This window comes from Anolis carolinensis, chromosome 2 (genome assembly GCF_035594765.1).
Source record: "Anolis carolinensis isolate JA03-04 chromosome 2, rAnoCar3.1.pri, whole genome shotgun sequence".
Classification (NCBI taxonomy): Eukaryota; Metazoa; Chordata; class Lepidosauria; order Squamata; family Dactyloidae; genus Anolis; species Anolis carolinensis.
In genome coordinates, this window is record NC_085842.1 from 111,954,531 (window position 1) to 111,975,806 (window position 21,276).

Genomic DNA, 21,276 nt, shown 5'->3' on the forward strand with positions numbered 1-21,276 from the left:
ATTCCTATATAACATCCCTCAAGGTATATTCCTACAAAAAACAATTTATATATTATCGCATCACACATTATCATTTAGAGTTTCATAGACATACAGGTAAACTCTCCATAAGTGATAAGAAAAATAGAAGAAAAGTGAACATTCATAACTGCCATTTCTTCACAGTTCTTTTTAATGTTTAAAACTTGGCTAAAATGCTTTAAAACCATTTTTTAGAAATTAGAACTGAAAATACTAAGGATTGCACTGGAGCTCCACTCATGCAAAACAAGCTCCCTCTAAAGCTTATGAAAGCTACCTTTGTGAACTAAAATCTCAACATGCCATGCAGGCTGGAGAATTGTAGGATTTGTGGTGCAAAAATGTAATTTTCTAGCTCATTACTGAACTACTGTTTCTCTCCAAGACTGAACTATTCTAGCATCACTGTCTGTGATCATACACTCCACTGGCTCCACTGGCTGCTGGTCCGCTTCTGGGCTAAATACAAAGTGCTGGTCATTACCTTTAAAGCCCTAAATGGCTCAGGTCCAGGCGATTTGACTGAACGCATCTCCTCTTACAAACCAGCCTGGGCACTGCGGTCAGCGGAGGAGGCCCTGCTCTCAGTCCCCCCACCCCCATCTCAAGTACGGCTGGTGGGAACGAGAGAGAGGGCCTTCTCCGTGGTTGCCCCATACCTCTGGAACTCCCTCCCTAAAGAAATAAAGCTGCCCCCCTCCCTCCTCTCCTTCAAAAAACAACTGAAGACCTATTTATGCTCACGAGCATATGGAGAGGAGGAGGATTAGAAAAAGAGAGATCACTAGTCCACACCAGCCCAATGGTCAGCATTTGACTCAGACTGTGAACTCTAGTTGGCTGTTGTTAACTAATGTGGATGCTTGTTTGGATTTTTTATATATATAATTTTGTTTGACTACACGTAGTTTAATTTATTGATGTTAGGTTTAATTTATTGATGTTAGACTTTACATTGATGTGAGGTTTTAATGTTATTTCTATATGTGGGGTTTCTCTGGGATTTTTATGTCAGTATTTGTTTGTTTATGGAGGCATTGAATGTTTGCCATTTTATGTTGGAATCTGCCCTGAGTGCCCTCAAGGAGATAGGGCGGAATACAAATAAAGTTATTTTTATTTTTATATTATTATTATTATTATTATTATTATTATTATTATTATTATTATTATTATTATGTGGCATTCGCACCCTCCCACATAGATAACTGTCACATATTCATAACTTGAGCTTTGCATTTGGAACTTGACTGTATGTTACAGTATGTGACACTAGTCTGACCCATTTCTAACAAGAGAAGACATTCGACATTGAAATTATGTCCCTTTTTGAAACAGACCTGTGAGTAACACCTGTTTTTATGGATTGATGGTCTTCTCCTTTACCATGAACTAATGCAATCTTCCCTAAGCTGATGCCCTCCAAGATATGTTAATATAGCTAATGAGGAAGGCTGATTTAAGGTGTGCAGTAATGCTTTAAGTGGGAAAAGAATGATTTGTTGCCATGTGTCTTCAAGACATTTCCAACATATGGCAACCGTAAGGTGAATCTGTCAGAGTTGTCTTGGCAAACCTTTCTTCAGATGGAGTTAACATTTGACTTCCACTGAAGCTGAGAGAGTATGACTTGCCCAATGTCACCCAGTGAGTTTCTGTGAGTGAGCGGGTGATTCAGATCTTGTCTTCAGAGTCATAATCCAGAACTCGAGCCACTACGTCATGCTGACTCTTACTTTCTAAAATTACTGTGATCCAAAATTGTAGTGTACACATGAATTGCTGCAAAATAATACACAGGATAATGACAATAATAATAATAATAATAATAATAATAATAATAATAATAATAATAATAATTTTATTTTTATACCCCACCTCCATCTCCCCGTGGGGACTCGGGGTGGCAAACAAATACAGAACAAAAGTACTACTTCTTCTCATTACGAAATCAAAAATAGAATGACAGGAAATAGGTAAAGGTAAAGGTTTTCCCCTGATGTTAAGTCCAGTCATGTCTGACTCTGGGGGTTGGTGCTCATCTCCATTTCTAAGCCGAAGAGCTGGCGTTGTCCGTAGACACCTCCAAGGTCATGTGGCCAAGCATGACTGCATGGAGCGCCATTACCTTCCCGCCGGAGCGGTACCTATTGATCTACTCACATTTGCATGTTTTCGAACTGCTAGGTTGGCAGAAGCTGGAGCTAACAGCGGCCGCTCCCGCCGCTCCCGGGGTTTGAACCTGGGATCTTTCAGTCTCCAGCTCAGTGCTTTAATGCACTTTGCCACCGGAGCTCCTGACAGGAAACAGAAGTCTCAATTAGGAAAGGTCATCTCTGAGTATAGGTCCTTGGAAACTTCAAATGACAGCAAGTTAAAATCTCCAATAGAAGATGTGCTATCTGAATTTGGAAGTCCATAAAAAAAGCAATGTCAGGTGGGTACATAATGTTGGATGAAAAATGGGAATTGCAGATAAAACTGGAAACATTACAAAATATTTCTTTCTGAGTAATTTGCAACTTGCTATAATGAAACTCCCAAAAATACCATTGGTTTCTGGGGGTATTTGTGTGAATTGTAAAAAAAATACAATAACTTTACTTGGAATATTTGCAACTCTTATTCCATTCCTGTGCCACTAATGATTACCAGCCATCACACAGAGTAGTTCAGTCATAATAATATTTTGTTGGACTTACAGTATCTGTGTGGAGCCTTCAATGCCTAAAGGGCAGTAGTAAAGTCCATTCAAATATCGCTTGTCCAGATAAATTAGCTATGCTGTGACATGACCATGCAAGAAAATTAATGGACGCACAACCCCCAGGAATTGAATTCAACACCACCCCATGAGCTTGCTTGCTCAGTTAAATCGATAATCCCAAATAAATGTGAAGATTAAACATTCATTTCACTTGAAGCTGTCTCCCCCCCCCCCCCCCCCAAACAGAGAGATTGCCAAGGAATAAGCAAAAGAAGAAATCACATTCCATATCTTGCTGGCAATTGCATGCTGCCTCAGTGTTAACACAGTCAACAGAATCCCATCCGTTGATCTGCTAAGGAAATGCAACTCACGTTCTGTAGTTTGTTCTCTCTGACTCAATCTCTCTCAGTTTCTCTCTTGCTGGAGACACTTGCGAAGTGCAAGACAAAGAAATGTCCTCTATCCAGGGCTTTTTCATTTCTTGTGAACCTCTACAAGACCCTGAAATTGTATGCCTAATAGTCTTGTGGGCGATCACCTGCTACCATAAAAAAACAACCCCTTGATCATCACAGGCTGCCTCAGGTAGAGCTTAGAACATAAGACATGAATAGTGGTCATTACAGGGGTGTTTTGTACAGGTGAAAGGAAATGATATGATGGGACAGTAGAGAGCTTTATGAAACTAATGGTCTAGCCCTTCAATTAAAACAATATTAAAGCAGAACATAATCTTCCAATAATAAGAAGCAGTCATTTCAAAGTGACCAGGAAAGCTTTCAAAAGAGGGGAGTAATGAGCCCCTCATTACCTGCAGCAAGACCAAAGCATCTTGAAATCAGACATTTGGGAAAGTGCTACACCCACTGTGCTGTTCTGCATGAATATACAGTACTTCTTGTCTTGTGTGGAACAAATAGCATTGCTACAAATATAATCTTGCCTTCATTGCTTGCAATGGGGAGGAGGAAAATCAGTTCAGTATTACCAGATATTATGGGCAGACTTTCAAAATAAATACCACGTCTTGTTTGACTTGGGAATGTACTCCCCAATTAATTATTGTATGTTTGCCTGCCATTAAGAACAAAGAAATTATCTATTTATGGAAGCCATCAGCACCTTGGGTATTAGTGACCTTATTTGGGATTGTTGCAGCTCAGGGGTGAGAAATGTGTGCCTCTCTAGATGTTGCCTGGAGTTGCTGGAATCCTCTGGAGGACTACAGAATATAATTTCCTAATGTAATTTAAAAATCAACACATATTGGGAATGCTGCAGTAAAAGAACCTTTCCTTTCTTGGACTGTGAATTAGTCTATGAGCACCAAACAGCCTCAAAGCGTTTAACTAAGAGGGAAAAGCTCAGTGAAAAGGGCATTACAGAACATGTTGTTCTTGCTGCTGTTGTTGTAGTTGTTTTCACTTGAGGTCATAACAAGGCACTCATCCATGTTATCACAAGAAGTTATGTCACAAGCAAAGATATGTCAGTTAAACAGCAGTGGGTCACTGGATCACTCCAGATCCAGCCCAGTCCAACACTGGGGTCCCTCTGCAATTTTCTGGAAACTCTAGAGTCTATGGTTCTTCTTGTGCCAGATTAAAAGTCAAAAGCAGCTCTTCTGCTACAAAATTGGTCATATCTCATGTTTGAGGTAAATATGTTTTATTTGTCATTTGTAGACAGGTGATAATCCATTTGGCAATATTTTCTACAGTAACAGTTTCTAAGAAATTCTTTCAGTATGAATTATTCCTTTGCCACCATCACTACCATTTTTCCTCATTCAAGGACATAGATATAAAATGTTGTCTAGTTATTTTGGATTTATATTGACCCTAATATTGGGGCCTTCTTTGTGAGATTTGTTCAGAGATTTGCCTTGCTTCCTCTGAGAGAGTGTGACTTGTTCAAGATCAGTTGGCTTCCCTGGCTGAATGGAGATTTAAACCTTAGTCTTCAGAGCCCTGGTCCAATGTTCAAACCACTCTACCTTGTTGGCTATCAAAATGTTACTATCATCCAAATGCCTCTTCTTCCCAAGAAACTTCAGCATGAGTAGGTTAAGCAACTAAACTGGAAGAAACTATTTTGTTTTCTTCAGGAGAATTCTGTATGGGTCATTCAGGCAATATAATCTCTCCAAAAGTCAAAATTTACCTAGTCCTACATGGAGCAGAAACTAGAAGAATGTTTTAACATTATACCTTCCAACATTTCACAGATGAAAACTCACCACCTCATCATACCTTCGGCAGTAGCTCTTGATGGTGCTCTGGTTCACCGTCAGGTGTCAGGAAGCCGCCGCCACACATCCCACTTCACCAGGCTCCTCCAGCAACTCTTCACATGAAATGCATGGTGTGCACATGGACCGTGTGGCTTCCCCCACTGAAGGAATAGCAACATGGGAATCCTCCCATGTGTCACTACATGGCCCCCGAGTCATGACACCGTCGCTATTACGGAGCAGACCGAAGAAGATATGGGGTTTCCGCCATTTCCGCTTGATTCCGTCCCTTTCCAGGTGCCCACTGTGGACAGTTCTAGCCCACAGTTCACAAGAAAGGGCCTTGGCTCTCAGCCCGGTTCTCCAGAGAATGTTAGTTTTGACCGCCGATTATCTTGGGAGGCTTCGAACGCAGAACAACAGATTTTGAGAAGGAGCGCTCGTTTAGCAGAAAAAGCCAGCGTTAATTAGGCTGGTTCCCTTGAGAGTTTTCAGGGAGGACTGCATCTGGCAAAGTTGTTGACTTTGGTCATTTTCCCTTGGGAAAGAGCTCGGACATCTGGCTGAGGAGGAGAGCAAAGTCCCATAAAAGTTCTGGGCACCAAATAGATCTTGCGGTGTTCAACATGTCAGTTGAGGGATTCACATCGTCTCTAGTTCTGCAGCGCGTTACTCTCGAGTAGACCGGCTGCCTCTCGTCTTCCTGCCAAGCCTGGACAGCGATTCAGCTTTACCACGATTAACTTTGCCTTGCTTTGCATCCTAGCCTCAGATTGAGCCCTGGAACTCTGGACAGATCTTGCCTTAATTCCCCACTCAAACAGCCTAAAGGTTTGAGTGTGTTTCGGTTGATGGATTTAAAGCTTTGAACTCTAATACTGGACATCTGCTTCCATATTACTGGACTATATTTGACCTTTCCTGAAAGGTCTACTGCTGGACTATTTACTCTGCTTATTTTCTGTTGCCTCCTTTATTTCCTTAATAAAGATATTAGATTGTTTATTGGCCTTCATGTTTGATTCTCAGTGCTCACGCTGCCTGAGGTGTCACACCATGTTGCCAGGGCAGTGGCAGCATGCCAGTTCCACCATCCTTCACCCACGAAGACAGCACAACATTGTGTGATTGGAGCCGGCTGCCTCCATGAGTGACCAGGGCTAGATCAGTGTTTGTTGCCAAATCTAGCCCCGTATGATGAGGTCGTAAGACACATATGAGCAAGCATTATCTTTCTTTTCCTCTTCTCTATGCAAAGTGAAAACTCACTTTGTGGCAAGCTGAAGACAAATGGTAGAAAGAGAGAAAAACTGGGCATTGCAAAATCAAATGGAAAAGTGGCATGACAAGGATTAACTGTCAATTGGCACAGTTGAAGAATATGAATGATGCTTGTGTCTTCCTTATGAACTCAGTTTTCTGCTCTACTCCAATACTTAATCCCTCAAATTGGTGGGCAAAGCTTATTATATGCTGTTTTTTTCACATATGCAATAGCAACATCCCACATTCTGGTACACGTCCAAGTACAATATGCCCAACAGACAGTCAAACAATGAGACAGAGATGCAGAGCAGAGTGAGCAGATACTAAGGCCATTTGCACCTATGATTGCTGTGCAAAAAAAGCAAATTTAATGGCTGCAATTTTTATAGCAAGTTATACTTGCTAAAACCCCCTCTTCTACACTGCTGTTAAAGATGTATGATTTCTGTGCTCTTCTGTAACTTGACCATCTTGACAGAGAAAGAGATGGGAATTTTAAAGAAGGAATTTCATACATCACAATCTAAGCTATGCATTTCCAGATTAAAGAGGAAAGTGTGGAAACTGTGGTATTGGTGGTAACCAAACTTGACAACAAGCTGCATTAATAGATAGGAATGGCTCACCACACTTCAAATTATAGTCATACTCTCTAAGAATGTGCATTTGTGGCTAGTTTCTTTTAAATGGAATTAGAATTTTGAACAAAATGTATTAAAGTTAATCTTGTGCTTTTAAAAAAACATATTTACTATATGACATTTTACCACGACATATTTTTGAAAATAAAAATAAATCTATCTCTGCTTAGCAGAGACAAGGTTATGGGCATTCAATTCTTTCACCATTCCAGTTCCTAATTTCTGTGATAGGCAAATGCAAAACAATGAGGAATGCTAAAGCATGGACATTTCAATTTTGCTCATTTCATTACACAGTTCTTTTGTGAATGTCTCTATGTGGCATGCCCTTCGTTCTCCATTTAACACCAAGTTAATAGCCTCCAAACTCTAAGAAAGTAATAATAGTGCATTTCATTCTGAAAACTACTCATAGTATATTTTAAAATTGAAGAAAATGAGCAAAAGATAAAGCTGGATTTAGTTCTTGCCCAATCCTTCTTTTGTTTGCCTTAAGTTTATCTACAGTTCCAGCCAAATGGAAATCCCTGAGAAAAACACAGAAATGATGATGTTTCTGGGACACTGAGAAAAACATTTTAAATCTTCTCCCGTAAATCCTTGTGTTTGTTCTGGTTCACAAAGGCTCTCAACAACAGTCAATCACAAAGCTATCTATCAGGTAGATCCAGGGAAAATATGTTCTTTGTTGTCTTTATTTCTGAAATATAAAATACACATGTGCAACCAGGAACTATCAAATCAACAGGATCTTCTGTAATTCCTAGGAATAGATATTATTTATTCTCTTTCTTCCTGAATTTTTAGTTACATAAATGCTACAACAGATTTTTTTGATTTACCTTTACCAGGTGAACTCTTACGTATTATTGATATAAGAATGACTGTGTAAAAATGAATTTGTATTCTGTTATTGTCCACAAGATATCCTACAAACAGACCAACAAATGTTCTTGCTGAAATGGAAGGAATAGTGAGGCAAAGAAATAAATATTTAACAAGTTGTCAAATATGGTACTCAAAGCCTGGACGTCCCTATTCATGTGGTCTCAGAAAAAATGCAGCATCCAGAGTACAACAATCTCAAGGGAAGAGAGACCTCTGAATTTCAAGATTCTAGCAAAAGCAATCTTTTTCTACTACATATCAGCAAAAATAGTGCAAACTTTTTCCTTACAGCTGCCAGTACAAAGGCAAGATTTGTTTGATGTTCTTATCCTATGAAAAGGATGAAAATATGGAAGAATTCCCCAAATGAAAAATCTGTCTATTGCCTATGATGCAATTAGAGAAATTCTCAGTCTCAGACATTGCAAGCATCAACATTTACAATGTCAACACATGCTGAGACTGGGATCCTTTTCACACTAGAAGGTGATAGCACTGTGATTCCCCTGAATCTGCCATGGCTGCATCCTATGGAAACCTGAAGTTTGGAGTTTGGTCATCAGAACTGGAGGTGTTCACTGGATGAATTACAGTGGAATCATAGTCTACAGTGTCTAGTGACTACTAGGTCCTAGAATTCCTGTCTCTTCAATGGTTGTACGGAAGAAAAAATTTCAGCAAGTGTTGAATAGGGGAGTTCATCTGTTCTGACTATACTATAATATCATGGAGAACTATGTGTCTGAAATCACAGTATTATGTACTTTTTTACACAGTTGGACCACCATATCCACCGATTCAACCATCCATGGCTTGAAAATATTGTTTACATTGTATATAATAGGACCTGAGAATCCATGGGGTAGAGGGGTCTCCTGGAACCAAACTCCAGTGTATACTAAGGATCTATTGTACCATTTGGTTTCTTCAGTGATTGATGATGCCTCCCTGTTGGTGGGGTGGTTTTAGCTCAGACTTTATAAGATCTGTCTGAAGAGTTTAACCTGTTTTGGAGATAGAGGTGGCTTTTTTTGAAGAACTGGACTGCAAAATCCCTGGAAGCCATCAGCCATATTCAGGGCCTACTGCTGAATTAGCTATTTTATCTTCATTTCAAGGTTTGGGGTGGGTTTTTTTCCCCCTTGGTTGACTTTTATTTAGTGCTGCATTTTTCTTATTTTACCATTTATCATGATATTCTTGGATAGGGGCCATGATATAAATATTTTAATAAATAAAAGAAACAGTAATGCCTTTTAGAAACTTGGTAAGCTGAACAGTAGATTCTGGAACTTTGGAAGGAAATGAAAATAATTGTGTGCAGCTATTCTCTGCACTGATTTTTAAAGTGCTCTACAAAAGCACTAAAGTTTGCTCGTAATATATTTTACAACAGGAAGAACTAAAATGACATCCTCAAGCACACTTGGAATTCAAAATATTTCTCCAAAGTGGCAACCAGGTGTAAGCAATGCCGAACAGCTATAGTTTAAACTCAGTGTGTGAATACAGATCTCAACATTTTAGTGTAATCAGGCTCAAAGAAGACCTGAGCTCCTTGTTGGGAAAATTATACAACAGTGTTTTTTCTTATGACAAGAAAATGGGACACGTCAGCAAGGAATGAACAGAGAATAGACTGCCAAAAACATAAAACAACTCTTTTACCAAATGAACAGCTCTAGATAAAAATCACAGTTCAAATGCCTTGAACTGATCATTGAAAAATCCCTTTTTTACTGAGAAGCTTGACAATCATAACCATAAATTTATTGCAGAAGCTCAAAAAGATGTCTCTCCTCACACGCATCTTTTCAACACATTGAAACCTGTGAAAGTTATTTGAAATCCCCTTTGCTCAAGTCTTTGGAGGCTTGGTTGCTCAAGTTTCTTCCTAAACTCTCTTCCTTTAAATTTGTCATAGGTCAAATGGGAAAGACTTTTGTTATTTTTAATAATTGTTCAGTTGTAGTCTTGTAGTAATACATAGTATGCAGTTGTATAGTTTTTAGTTTTATATGTCCAAAAGATTACTTGTGTATTTTATCATTTTTTCTTGAATAAAATTATTTTAAAACTTGTTATGGGTCTTCTATTGCAGTGATGGAGGAAGTATCATACTAATGAAGGAGTACAGGTAGTAGAATGCTTCTAGCACAGCTAGGAAGTTAAGACATATAACAACGCATTACTTCTGCCATCTGGAGGCCTTTAACAAAAGTATCATCTCAATGATTTAATCCACCATTGGCCTGTCAAAGCTTTTTAGCTACATAACAACTTAAGTTCTACAACCACTGCTCCCCTACACACACACACACAAATGCACTCCCTATGCTCAAGTCATGAAACAGTGTAATGCCAAAGCACAGCTAACCTTTCAACTACCTCTCAGCTTGCTTGTTACAGCCTGACGTTTTCCCTATTACAGACCTGTCAAATTTGTCTTTTCCTCTGTGGACACTTGATTGCATGTTTTTCAGAAGGTTTCAACATTTGACAAAATAATAAATGGGACTGTACAGAACATCCTAGCATTGATGTCAAAGTGAAAACTGATTTGTAATAGGAGCCTAGCTTGTTGCTTTTGGTTTTTCCTGTCCCAATGTACTCTTTACATATCTGCTACCGTTAGTGGTGATGTGTAACTGTCACCGCATGTTGAAAATGGTTATTAATATATCCACTGTGGTAATTGTCAATAGGGCATAAAGTCTACTGAATCATAGCCAATAAAAGAGCAAATTAATCACAATCAAAAGAAAATCCAGCTTGCCAGCTGTGAAAAGCAAGAAAAGAATTCCTATTACAATATGAGTTGAAAGGAAGAATGAAAAAAAACAAAGATAAAGAACAAAGGGGTGGAGAACTGACTCTGTATGCAATAGTGTACCCAGATACAAATCACTAGTTAGCCATCAATTTCCTAAATAGCCTTGAGCAGTCAGTTTTGTTGAAGATTTGTATGTACTGGCAATTTTGGTGGATGTGGTGTTATCTATAAGTTGGAAAGCAACAGTTAAGAACTTACGTGAAGAAGATTGTATTGCGGGGGAACACTGAGAATTCTCCACTAGATCTTGTGCTTTGCATTCACAAGATTCCACACATTTCCAGATTTAAGTCCAAGGAGAACAGGGTTTCTGTCTAAAGTCTTATAGAAGTTTGTTAATAATCTTTTAAAATTATGGTGCACAGAACTGGATGACACTGGACCCAAATGTGGTATCTTTGTAGAAGGTATTTTGTTCTCTGAAAAATTCTATAAAGTAAAAGATATCCATTGTTTCACTACCTTCTGTTAGTGAAACAATGGATATCTTTTACTTTATAGATTTTTTCAGCAAACAAAATATTCTACAAAGATACCACATTTGGGCCCAATGTCATCCAGTTCTGTGCACCATAATTTTAAAAGATTATTTAAAAAAAACTGGAACATGACCAGAGCAGGGGAATGGATTAGTCTCCAGACATCCCAGGACCAAATTCTATGGGACAAGGTTGCAGGAGCGGGGTGTGTTTGGTGACAGCTGCAAACTTTCATAGAGGAATCATTGAAATGAAAATTGAGGATTACCAAGCCAGTTCTTCAAATATTTGAAACTATTTGTAACATAAGATGTTAGGGTGCATTTACACTGTAGATTTAATGCAGTCTGACATCACTCTAAGATTTATGCTATAAAATCACAGAACTTGTAGTTTTACAAGGTCTTTTGTCATCTTTGCCAAAGAGTGCTGGTGCATCACCAAACTAAAAATCACAGGATTCCCTAGCATTAAACCAGGGCACCATACATTATCTTTTATTGCTACTGCTGTATGCCTTCAAATTGACCATAATTCTGAGAACTGATGAAATGATAACCCTATCCTAGGATTTTCTTGACAAGATATCTTCTGAGGAGGTTTTCTATTGTTTTTTCTTAGGCTGTGTTACTTGTCAATGATTATCCAGTGGATTTCCCTGGCTAAGAAGGGTTTTGAATTCTGGCTACCAAATGCAAATCCTTGGGTAGCATGGTAAAGAATTATCTTAGCCTTCTTACCCAACCTTAAACAGACCCAGCACTTTCAACCTGGCCTCATAAAATTTGGGTTTAAGCTTAAGTTTTTTTTTTATCACTTTCTTCTAGATATTTTCCAGTCTGTTGATAAACTCTGCACAGGATGTCCCTGTTGCTATTCTCTGTTCAAACATTACCCACTACCATTGCCATGAGATTGATGTTCTTAACACGAATCAATGAAACTGCAGGAAGCAAAAGTTCTTTTGACTGAAGCTGATGGTGTTACTTACTTCTCTAGTAGTACTACTCAAATACCGAGTGTGTTTTTGTCCCTTTGCCAAGATGGTATGTTATCTAGATCCATATCTGCAAATGGTGAAGTAATAATATATACGGCATATACTAAAGTTATAGTCATCTTGAGCTACTGAGCCCCATGTAAATATATTATTGATTTTTTTTGCCTTCCAGATGGTGCAGTTCAGAAAAAAATGTTTTAAAATTATGCCTAGCAGAGATGCTGAGAAGTGCTGCTAATAACAAACATATTTCAAGTGAATACTGACCTCCTTTTCCTCTCCATCAAGTTAATGTGTCCAAAGTGCTGCCAGTATTTTGTATAAATTACCAACAATATAGGAACTTAAACTGAATTCTTTGCTTAATTAGAGCTATTTAAGAACCATATTTTTCCAAACAGCTTATTTAGGTTTCCAATGGGGATCAAATGTGGGACAGGAAAAAAATGCAAGTGAATTGTTCAGAGAGGGAAGGGGGGGCATAGATATTTCAGCCCCTAAATTATGCTACATTATATTGGCAAGTAACCAAACTAAACACCTTTCCTTCAGGTCAACAGGAAAGTGGATGCCATGGGCACGGCCTTTCATTTAAAACAAAATACAGATAAAATAATTCCTTATTTGTATATATTCAGAAGAAATGTTGCTTTCTGGGCCAAAAGACAAGAGAAAACCTCTTCCAAATCCTATATAGTATAATCAGCTGGTCTGACAGTTGAAGCAAGGGACTACATCAGATGTTCTTCAGGCTCCATTTCCATGCATTTTGGAAACAAAGCCCTACGGGAGTCCCATAGAGGCCATCAGATGAGGTAAGGGCACTTCCAATGGGACTCTATGGTGCTCCATTTCCCAAGCACATAGAAACGGGGCCCGAAGATCTCTATCAGAACTCAGGTATCAATTGACAAGGGAAAATGTTGAAAGGATGTGAGATAGATGGCCATCCCAAAAGATGGTGAAAGACGTGAGGAAACAAGGTAAAATGTTTCCCTCCGCTTTCCTCTGACCATCTGATGAAGTCCTTACTTCAATAATGGTAATGGACTATATCCTCCACCACATCTGAAAGTATTGTAGTGGTCTAGTTTGGATGACATAGGACAAAAAATAGACAAGGGGTTCAAGAGAAGAAGCTAAGGAATTATCAGGTATTTCTTCAACCTGAAACAGAGTTTCTCAGCTCAAACCTCCAAGTAATATTAAAGTACTGTAACTGTGACTCAACACTTACATTTAAAGTACCCAGCATTTTATATTCAGAATAGGTTATTATATTTTAAAACTCCAACAGGAACTACCATGGTTCCCCCCATAATCTGCCACTGAAGAGGATTGCCCAATTTTGCCTGGTGGTTTTGACATTGTGAAATAGATTTCTTACAAGCAAAAACTTCTCAATTAGTCACAGGCATGAGTTTTACAAAGATAGCACAGATTATTGTAATATGTGAAAATAAAATCAAGAGTCAGTTTTAAAGCTGGCAATATGTAAAATCCCCACCAACATTGTTCTACAGGAATTCCACTGCACCTCTAGCTTCCTATTTTCCAGAATGATTATTGCACAAAGAGCTACTGAATATTTTGTTCCCCAATGACCAAAAAAGAACATAGGTGGGCAAAATGGAAGGATTCTGCCTTCTGTCACTCCCTCTGTAACCATCTCTAACCAACTTTATAATGTCATTCCTCTCGTTACACAGAGTAATGGATTCAGGTGGCTGATTTAGACCATTTACAAAGAGCAACAAATTATTGAAATTGAGCAATTTATAGCAGGCCGCAGATAGTGAGATCCAGACCACGAATAGCAAAACCTGATATGCAGATAACGAGATCTGATAAGTGGATAACGAGACCAGGTAGCAAGCTGCCGAGAGTCTGTGCCTGGCAAGACAAAAAGCTAAAACCCAATATTCCTCAATCAAAGAAATCTCACCAGTTGAAGAAGAAGCCACTGAGGAGTTTATCCGATCAGGCCAGAAAGGATGATAGCCAGCGATAAGCCACTCAAAGCTGACATGTTTTGCAAGCATAAAACATGCATTTTTATACAGTACAGTCTTTTGCTTTTTGTGCACCTGCCCAGAGGAGGCTGGCTTTGTGCTGGTTGGCAGAGCCGGCCTTGATGTCACAAGCAGCTGGGAAGGTTCCCTCCACATGGAGGGGTCGCGGTCTCCGGCAGCCAATCAGAGAGCGTTTCTCACTTCCAGTGCAGATTTCTGCTCTCTAATGGCTGACAGGGGGCTAAAAGGAGACATAGCTTTATTGTCTGTATAATGGTCCAGTGAGTCCTCAACAAGTGAGTCTAGTGCCCAATACTGATGTTCATTGTGTTCCATCTCAGTATCTCAGTATATTGTCCAGAATGATGGGATTAGATTATCCATCCTTGGGAAAGGGGTGTGGCAATCAGTAAGAACAGTAACTGAGTTTCCAAAAATCCCAGAGAAGATGCCTTGGTAATTGTAGGGCCTTTGTCCATATGCCTGGCACAAAATAAGTTTGGTCCAATTAAGGGTCTGGTAATCCCTGGCCCAGCTGGTTCTATTGATCTTGAAGATGCTGGGTGTTTGAGTCCACTGTTGGAGTGATGACCCAGAGGACACAAGAGGAAATATGGTCATAGTGTGTTGGTAAAAGCTTACCAAAGTGGCTTCATACACCAAAGAGTTTTATATGAAATTATAAAAAACAAAAATATTAAACATACACACATAATGGTCCTGATATCTGCTGACCAACAGATCTTGGGGGAAGCAATTGCCCAGGACTTTGCATTTTGGGGTTGACTCAGGGATTGTGGGTGCATGCAAGGGGGTTTATAGGGAAGGTAGGGAAAGGGAAAAAGGAGAGCTTGTTTAGGCACCTCAAGCCAGGGATAACGGGGTTTGTATTGGTCGAAGTCATCCTTGGCGGCAGAGAGAAAGTAGAAAAAGTGAGTCAAGAAGGATACAGAGAAGCAAGCATAAGTTTAGAAAAGTTACTTTTATTGGGCATAGTTTCTCTGTTCGAGGGACAAAAGGGGTTCAAAACAATGTATCTCCCGCTACCGGCTCTGCTCCAGGCCATCTCCGGATCTTCTGCCAATTCATAGTTTTCCACGGGATGGGGAAATGTGGTTTAACATCATTATTAGTTAATTACAGCATATTCTGCATCAAATGCAACAATGACTTTGGGCACTGTGTCCTTTCATTTGTAGAGTGGACTATTTGCTGCTCTAAGACCTGGGGCCAGCATTGCCATCATTTTTTTAAAAATTATGGCCCAGAACATAACATTTATTCTGACTATATACAAAAAAAAGATCTTATCTCTGTCTCCCAGAAAAGTTAATTATGGCTCAGGACTTCAATTGCTGGAGTTATCAGAGGTTTGAGGAGCAAAAGACCTAGATCTGAGCATACCTTTACAAGGTTTTATGCCCAATGACACCCAGAATCCCCCTGCCAGCATTTCTGGGGGTGGTAGGCCCAAAAAGTAACTTTGCCAATCTCTGTTTTTGAACATATGGTATATCTATTATGATCCTTTCTCAGCTGATATACTAATGACACATTGTGAGGTAACTGATACTTAATCCTCAAATCTTAATTATTCTTAGTACTTCTGCATTACAAAGATTAAACTGGAAGGATTATTTTTGTCCTTCTGCCTGTACTTGTAAGGAAAAACAAACTGTTGTATAAAGTGACTAATATAACAGTGTGAGATTTGTTAGAAAGTGGTCAGAATGCTAGGAACCCAAAATTATTTTCCAGGATATAAAACCATGGAAAATTCAACACAAGAGTTAATAGACAGAAACTCAGAAAAAGAGAACCATTCTTTTATGTTGCCTTTGTCACTCTACACAAGATGGCTGGTGACATATATCACTTTTGTGGCATTAGAAAAGAAGGCAATCCTATTTTCCAACATTTCACAGATGAAAGCTGGGACAAGGGGCCAAGCAACATCAGAATGTGATCAAAATAGGAAATGTTATTAAATGAGAAAGTATGAATATGAGAAGAAATGAGAAACTTAAGCTGAAAAAGCTCCAGTGGTTTGCTTTTGCTTATTGGAAAAGGTAAATGAATATGACCATAAAATAAACTAAAAACACAAAGGGAAATTCATATTGCAGTATGCGCTCATCTGTCCACAACCAATGGTCATCTTTTAGTATAACCCCTTCATACATTCTTACAAAAAGCATGAGCATGAATCTGGGTCAAATGAAGTCTGTATACCAAACCTTATAGCTATCCAGACTAGGAATGTAAACCTTTGCTTATTTTATTTTCACCTTCAAAAACAAATAACTTCATGAGTTTCTGTTCATTTTTCATATTTGAGGACAGTTTGTGTTAACAAAATTCATTTGTGTAAAAAACATTATGTAAAGAAGTTGAAATACCATATTTGGATAGAAAAATGGGTTTGTGCAAAGAAATTTTCCGTAAAAGCATATCAGAAGGCAAGCAATTGTGGTAATTGGCCAATAATAATAATAATAATAATAATAATAATAATAATAATAATAATAATAATAATAATATAATAGCTTTATTCTTATATCCCACCCCATCTCCCCGAAGGAACTTGGGGCACCTCATATGGGGACCAAGCCGAGCAATACACAATAAAATACAATCGCATAAATACATTTAAAACATATCAACATACAATCATAAAACATATAATACATTAAAACATACTCAAGCAATACCTAATAGTCAGGCGCCAAGGCATCCTTTCTCACTGAAGATAAGGGAAAAAATGTTCTTTATCTCCCTGATTCATATCAACTTGGATGAGAAGCATAGCACGATCAATGCATAACTATACCTGCAGAAATTTAGGCCACACAACCCCAAGTAAGATTGTAGCCACAGTGTTATGATCTACACAGTGCACTTTATGGTACATATAGTATTGTACCATAAAGTATTGTCATTACCAATACTTCCGTAAAGTATTGTCATTACCAGTTTTTTATTTAAGAAAAAAGGTAGGCGAAGGGGTTTTTCCTTCTAATATCAACTCAAAGGGAACTTAGCATATACACAGCTGTATTTATCTGCATGTCAAAAGACAACCAAGTCATCTGAACATCACCTAGATGAATTATTTGAAATATTATTGAGTGCATGGAATTGAAGTTCTCAATTTCAGCAGGAAAATGGGTTATAAATTCAGGAGCAGGAAAGTGGAATGCCATAACTACAGGATTATTTGTGAACCAGCTCCAACAGGGAAGGGGGATTCTTGTGTGAAAGTTATTCATTATTTATATATTGAACTCAAAGTTCTATAGACAATAAATAAAAAAGATACATGTAAACTATAAAAGAATGGTCGAAGAGAGCACGTTCTCAAACCAAGATAAAACCAGCAGCAAGATAAAAGACTAGTAATATCTAAAAGTCATATAAAATAGCTAGTAAAAGATAAAAAAGGCTTCCTCTCTTAATGAAAAGGCCAAAACATAGCCACCAAGTGAGTCTTCCTAGCAGAGTAGAATAGCAAAGAGATTATCAATTCGTAATATACAGGTGTGGGTCTAAAACAGTCTTCCTCCAGGTATATTGGATTATAATTATCATCTAAAATTATCTGAGCATCTTCATAATTATGCCATGAGGCATAGATTGATCAGACATGAGTCCAATTTACAAAGTCTAGTTATAGATGTTCTTGGAGTCCTCGTGGACAAGAAATAAACATGTGCCAACAATGTGATGCAGCGGCTAAAAAAGCCAATGGGATTTTGGCCTGCATAAATAAGAGCATAGTATCTAGATCCAGGAAAATCATGCTACCCCTCTATTCTGCCTTGGTCAGACCATCCCTAGAATACTGTGTCCAATTCTGAGCACCGCAATTTAAGGGAGATGTTGACAAGCTGGAATGTGTCTAGAGGAGGGTGCCTAAAATTATTAAGGGTCTGAAGAACAAGTCCTATGAGAAGCAGCTTAAAGAACTGGGAATGTTTAGCCTGCAGAAGAGAAGGCTGAGAGGAAACATTATAAGGGCCATGTATAAATATGTAAGGGGAAGCCATAGGGAGGAGGGAGCAAGCTTGTTTTCTGCTGCCCTGGAGACTAGGACACGGAACAATGGCTTCAAACTACAGGAAAGGAGATTCCACCTGAACATCAGGAAGAACTTCCTCACTGTGAGGGCTGTTCGACAGTGGAACTCTCTGCCCTGGAGTGTGGTGGAGGCTCCTTCTTTGGAGGCTTTTAAGCAGAGGCTGGAAGGCAATCTGTCGGGGGTGCTTTGAATGCAATTTTCCTGCTTCTTGGCAGGGGATTGGACTGGATGGCCCATGAGGTCTCTTACAACTCTATGATTCTATGATTCTAGACGATATCCTATACAATGTGTAATGTGAGTGCTTTCCTCTTGCTACAAAAATGACATCACATACGTCTAAGGATTTGTGTATTTATACACAATACTAATTCTTCAAGTTTTGGAATTTCTTTTTAAAATGATATGTTTGGTCCGTTACATTTGGAGCATAAGTGTGCCACATCAGAAGTTCAGAGATCAATATGTGGAAATAAAGAATGAGTATATGAATTTGTGAACAGTTGTGAACAGCATGACATTCAGAGCAAATCACTCATGTAATAGTAGACTTAAAGTGGTTAGTATGCAAATGAAATATTAGAACAATAAAGCTGCCAAAGGGAAGTTTTGGTGGGAACATGATTGGAACATAGTGGTTGGGAAATTGTTGCCCCCTACAGTTTTGGACTACAGATTCCATCATCTCTTATGGGAATTGTCCTCTCTCTGGATCGTCACATTGTAGTGAGTGAATTTCTGTATTCCAGTGAACCTATGAACAAAGCCATCAGGAGTAGTGTACTACTCACACGTCGGGAACCAGACAAAAAGCGATCTGAGGAAGTCCTCAACGGTGGAACAGGCAGATGATAACATAGTGCATGTTACAACCGTTGTGAAGGCGGACAAAGGCTACAACAGATAAGGGACTACCAATTGTCATGGTATTCATGCCACTGGATTAGAACCTTTCTAAAGATTGTGTTGGTTGCTATGCATCGATCCCATTCAATAAACAAATTTATGCACAGGAGTCATCCAAGCAAACCAAAACCAACGAATGTCAATGGTGATCAGCGAGACAGAGTGAGCACCTCAAATGAAAACAGAACTGGATGGATATATACAGCATATTATGAAAGTTGAGTGTCACAAATGCCTTTTGTCAGAAATGTACATACAGTTTGAGCATCCCTCATCTGAAATTCCAAAATCAAAAATACCCCAAAATCTGATCCCCCCCCCAAATCTGAAATCGTCCACATGAGTGACTAAGATATTGATACCTTTCTTTTCTGAGGGCTCCATGTATAAAATCTTTGTTTCATGTGCCAAATTATGTGTATGAAACAAAATAATTTCATGTCTATTCTTGGGTTCCATCACCAAGATACCTCATTTTGTATATAAATGCAAATACAGGTATTCCAAAATTTTGGGGAAAAAATCCAAAATCCAAAACTCTTCTGGTCCTATACATTTTGGATAAGGGATACCCAAGTTGTACTCTGAAAGCCACTTTGCGTTCACTTTATACATATGCATTTTGACACTTAGATGAATGAATAAAATATTTGCAGTGGAAGTCTCAGCTGAGAGATGAGATGTTCACAGTTGGGACATCAGATGTAGTCACTGAATCATCCCTAAAACCTCTGTCTCTTGGTTCTTAGAAATCTGGCACACACCAAAGAATTATCTTGAGTTTCATTTTCTGACTCTGAAAAGTGACATGAGTTGGCTTTCTCTGGGGCTCACTTTTAGCTACTTTGAGTTGGAACAACTGCACTCTGACTCCTCAGTTGGCACATGGTGGGGTTTGTTCTACTTTGTGCCAGTTAAAATTAATCACCATATTCCCAGAGGCTTCAGTGTGAGTTGAAGTCAGCCTTTAATCACTATGTTTTAATTGGCAAAGCATAGGATGATGCAAAATGTGGAATTCATTACTGCTGGCCTAAGCTTCCTTATATTACCAGAGGCAGTGAACTCACTCCACATCCCTCATATCCGATTTGTTGAAAATTCCAGATTAAAAATATGGTGCTCATAATTGTAACATGTGACATAAACATGGGAGGAAAAAAATGTTCAAATGTAAAAGTTAATATAGAGTTGCCAGTCTGGATAAAGGATAGGACTTAGGTAACTTTGATCTTGAACAGATCAACGTATTTTTATTGTTATTGCTGTTGTTATTGTTAGATGATGGTGGTGGTAGTGGTGGTGGAGATGTTTATAAAGTTTATATAGCACCATCAAGTGTACACAGAGTTTTATAGTAAAACAACCAAAAACAACTCCTGCCTAAGGCATATGACTACAATCTAAAATATATGTGTATAAAAATATACCCACAAATGGGCAAGAGGAAAGGGAAAACACAAAAATGTTCAATACAATTGAAAAATACATCAAGATAAAATGCAACCCCCAACACAAAGTATTATTTTATTATACCTTTCTCCTGATATATGAAGTCCTAGAAAGCAAACTAACCAATAACTATAATCAAAATATCAAACTAAAATTCCAAAAACTTGGGGGAGGGGCTCAAATTAGAATTTAAAACAAGGGAAGAAATGTTCATTTAATGTTCAGGGAGGCAATGCCAAGAATATGAGGCAGATAATGAGAAAGGATGAAGGTGAGCCAAGGAAGAAGAAGTTCTTAGTTGGGTGAGAAGATTAGAATGTATAGAACACAGACCTCAAACAGGTTGGTAAAAAGAAATAAGACTGAAAAATAGAGGGGAGCTGGGTAGTAGGGCTTTGAACCTTAAAACAAAGATACCTGTCCCTTATTGTTGAAACCTCAACTTGCAGCCACAGCTCTCCTCTCCCAATACAGATATTGGAATGGAGTTGGCTATATGGAATGGAGTTGGCTATTTCTCTTAGCCCTCTTCACTCAGGCTCCACCATGGAGACATTTATTGAGATATAGATGGTTAAGAAATATGTGCATTAGTAAAAAAAACAAAAAAAACAAAAAACTTTCTTCTAAGCATGCAGTAATTAAAGGGTTAGGATATAGGAGAGTACATTCTGAAAGTGTGACCTTCCAGTCAATGAATTCATGTCATCTCCATGTGGCTGTCTTAGAGATAAGAAAGAGTATATTATGATCTCAC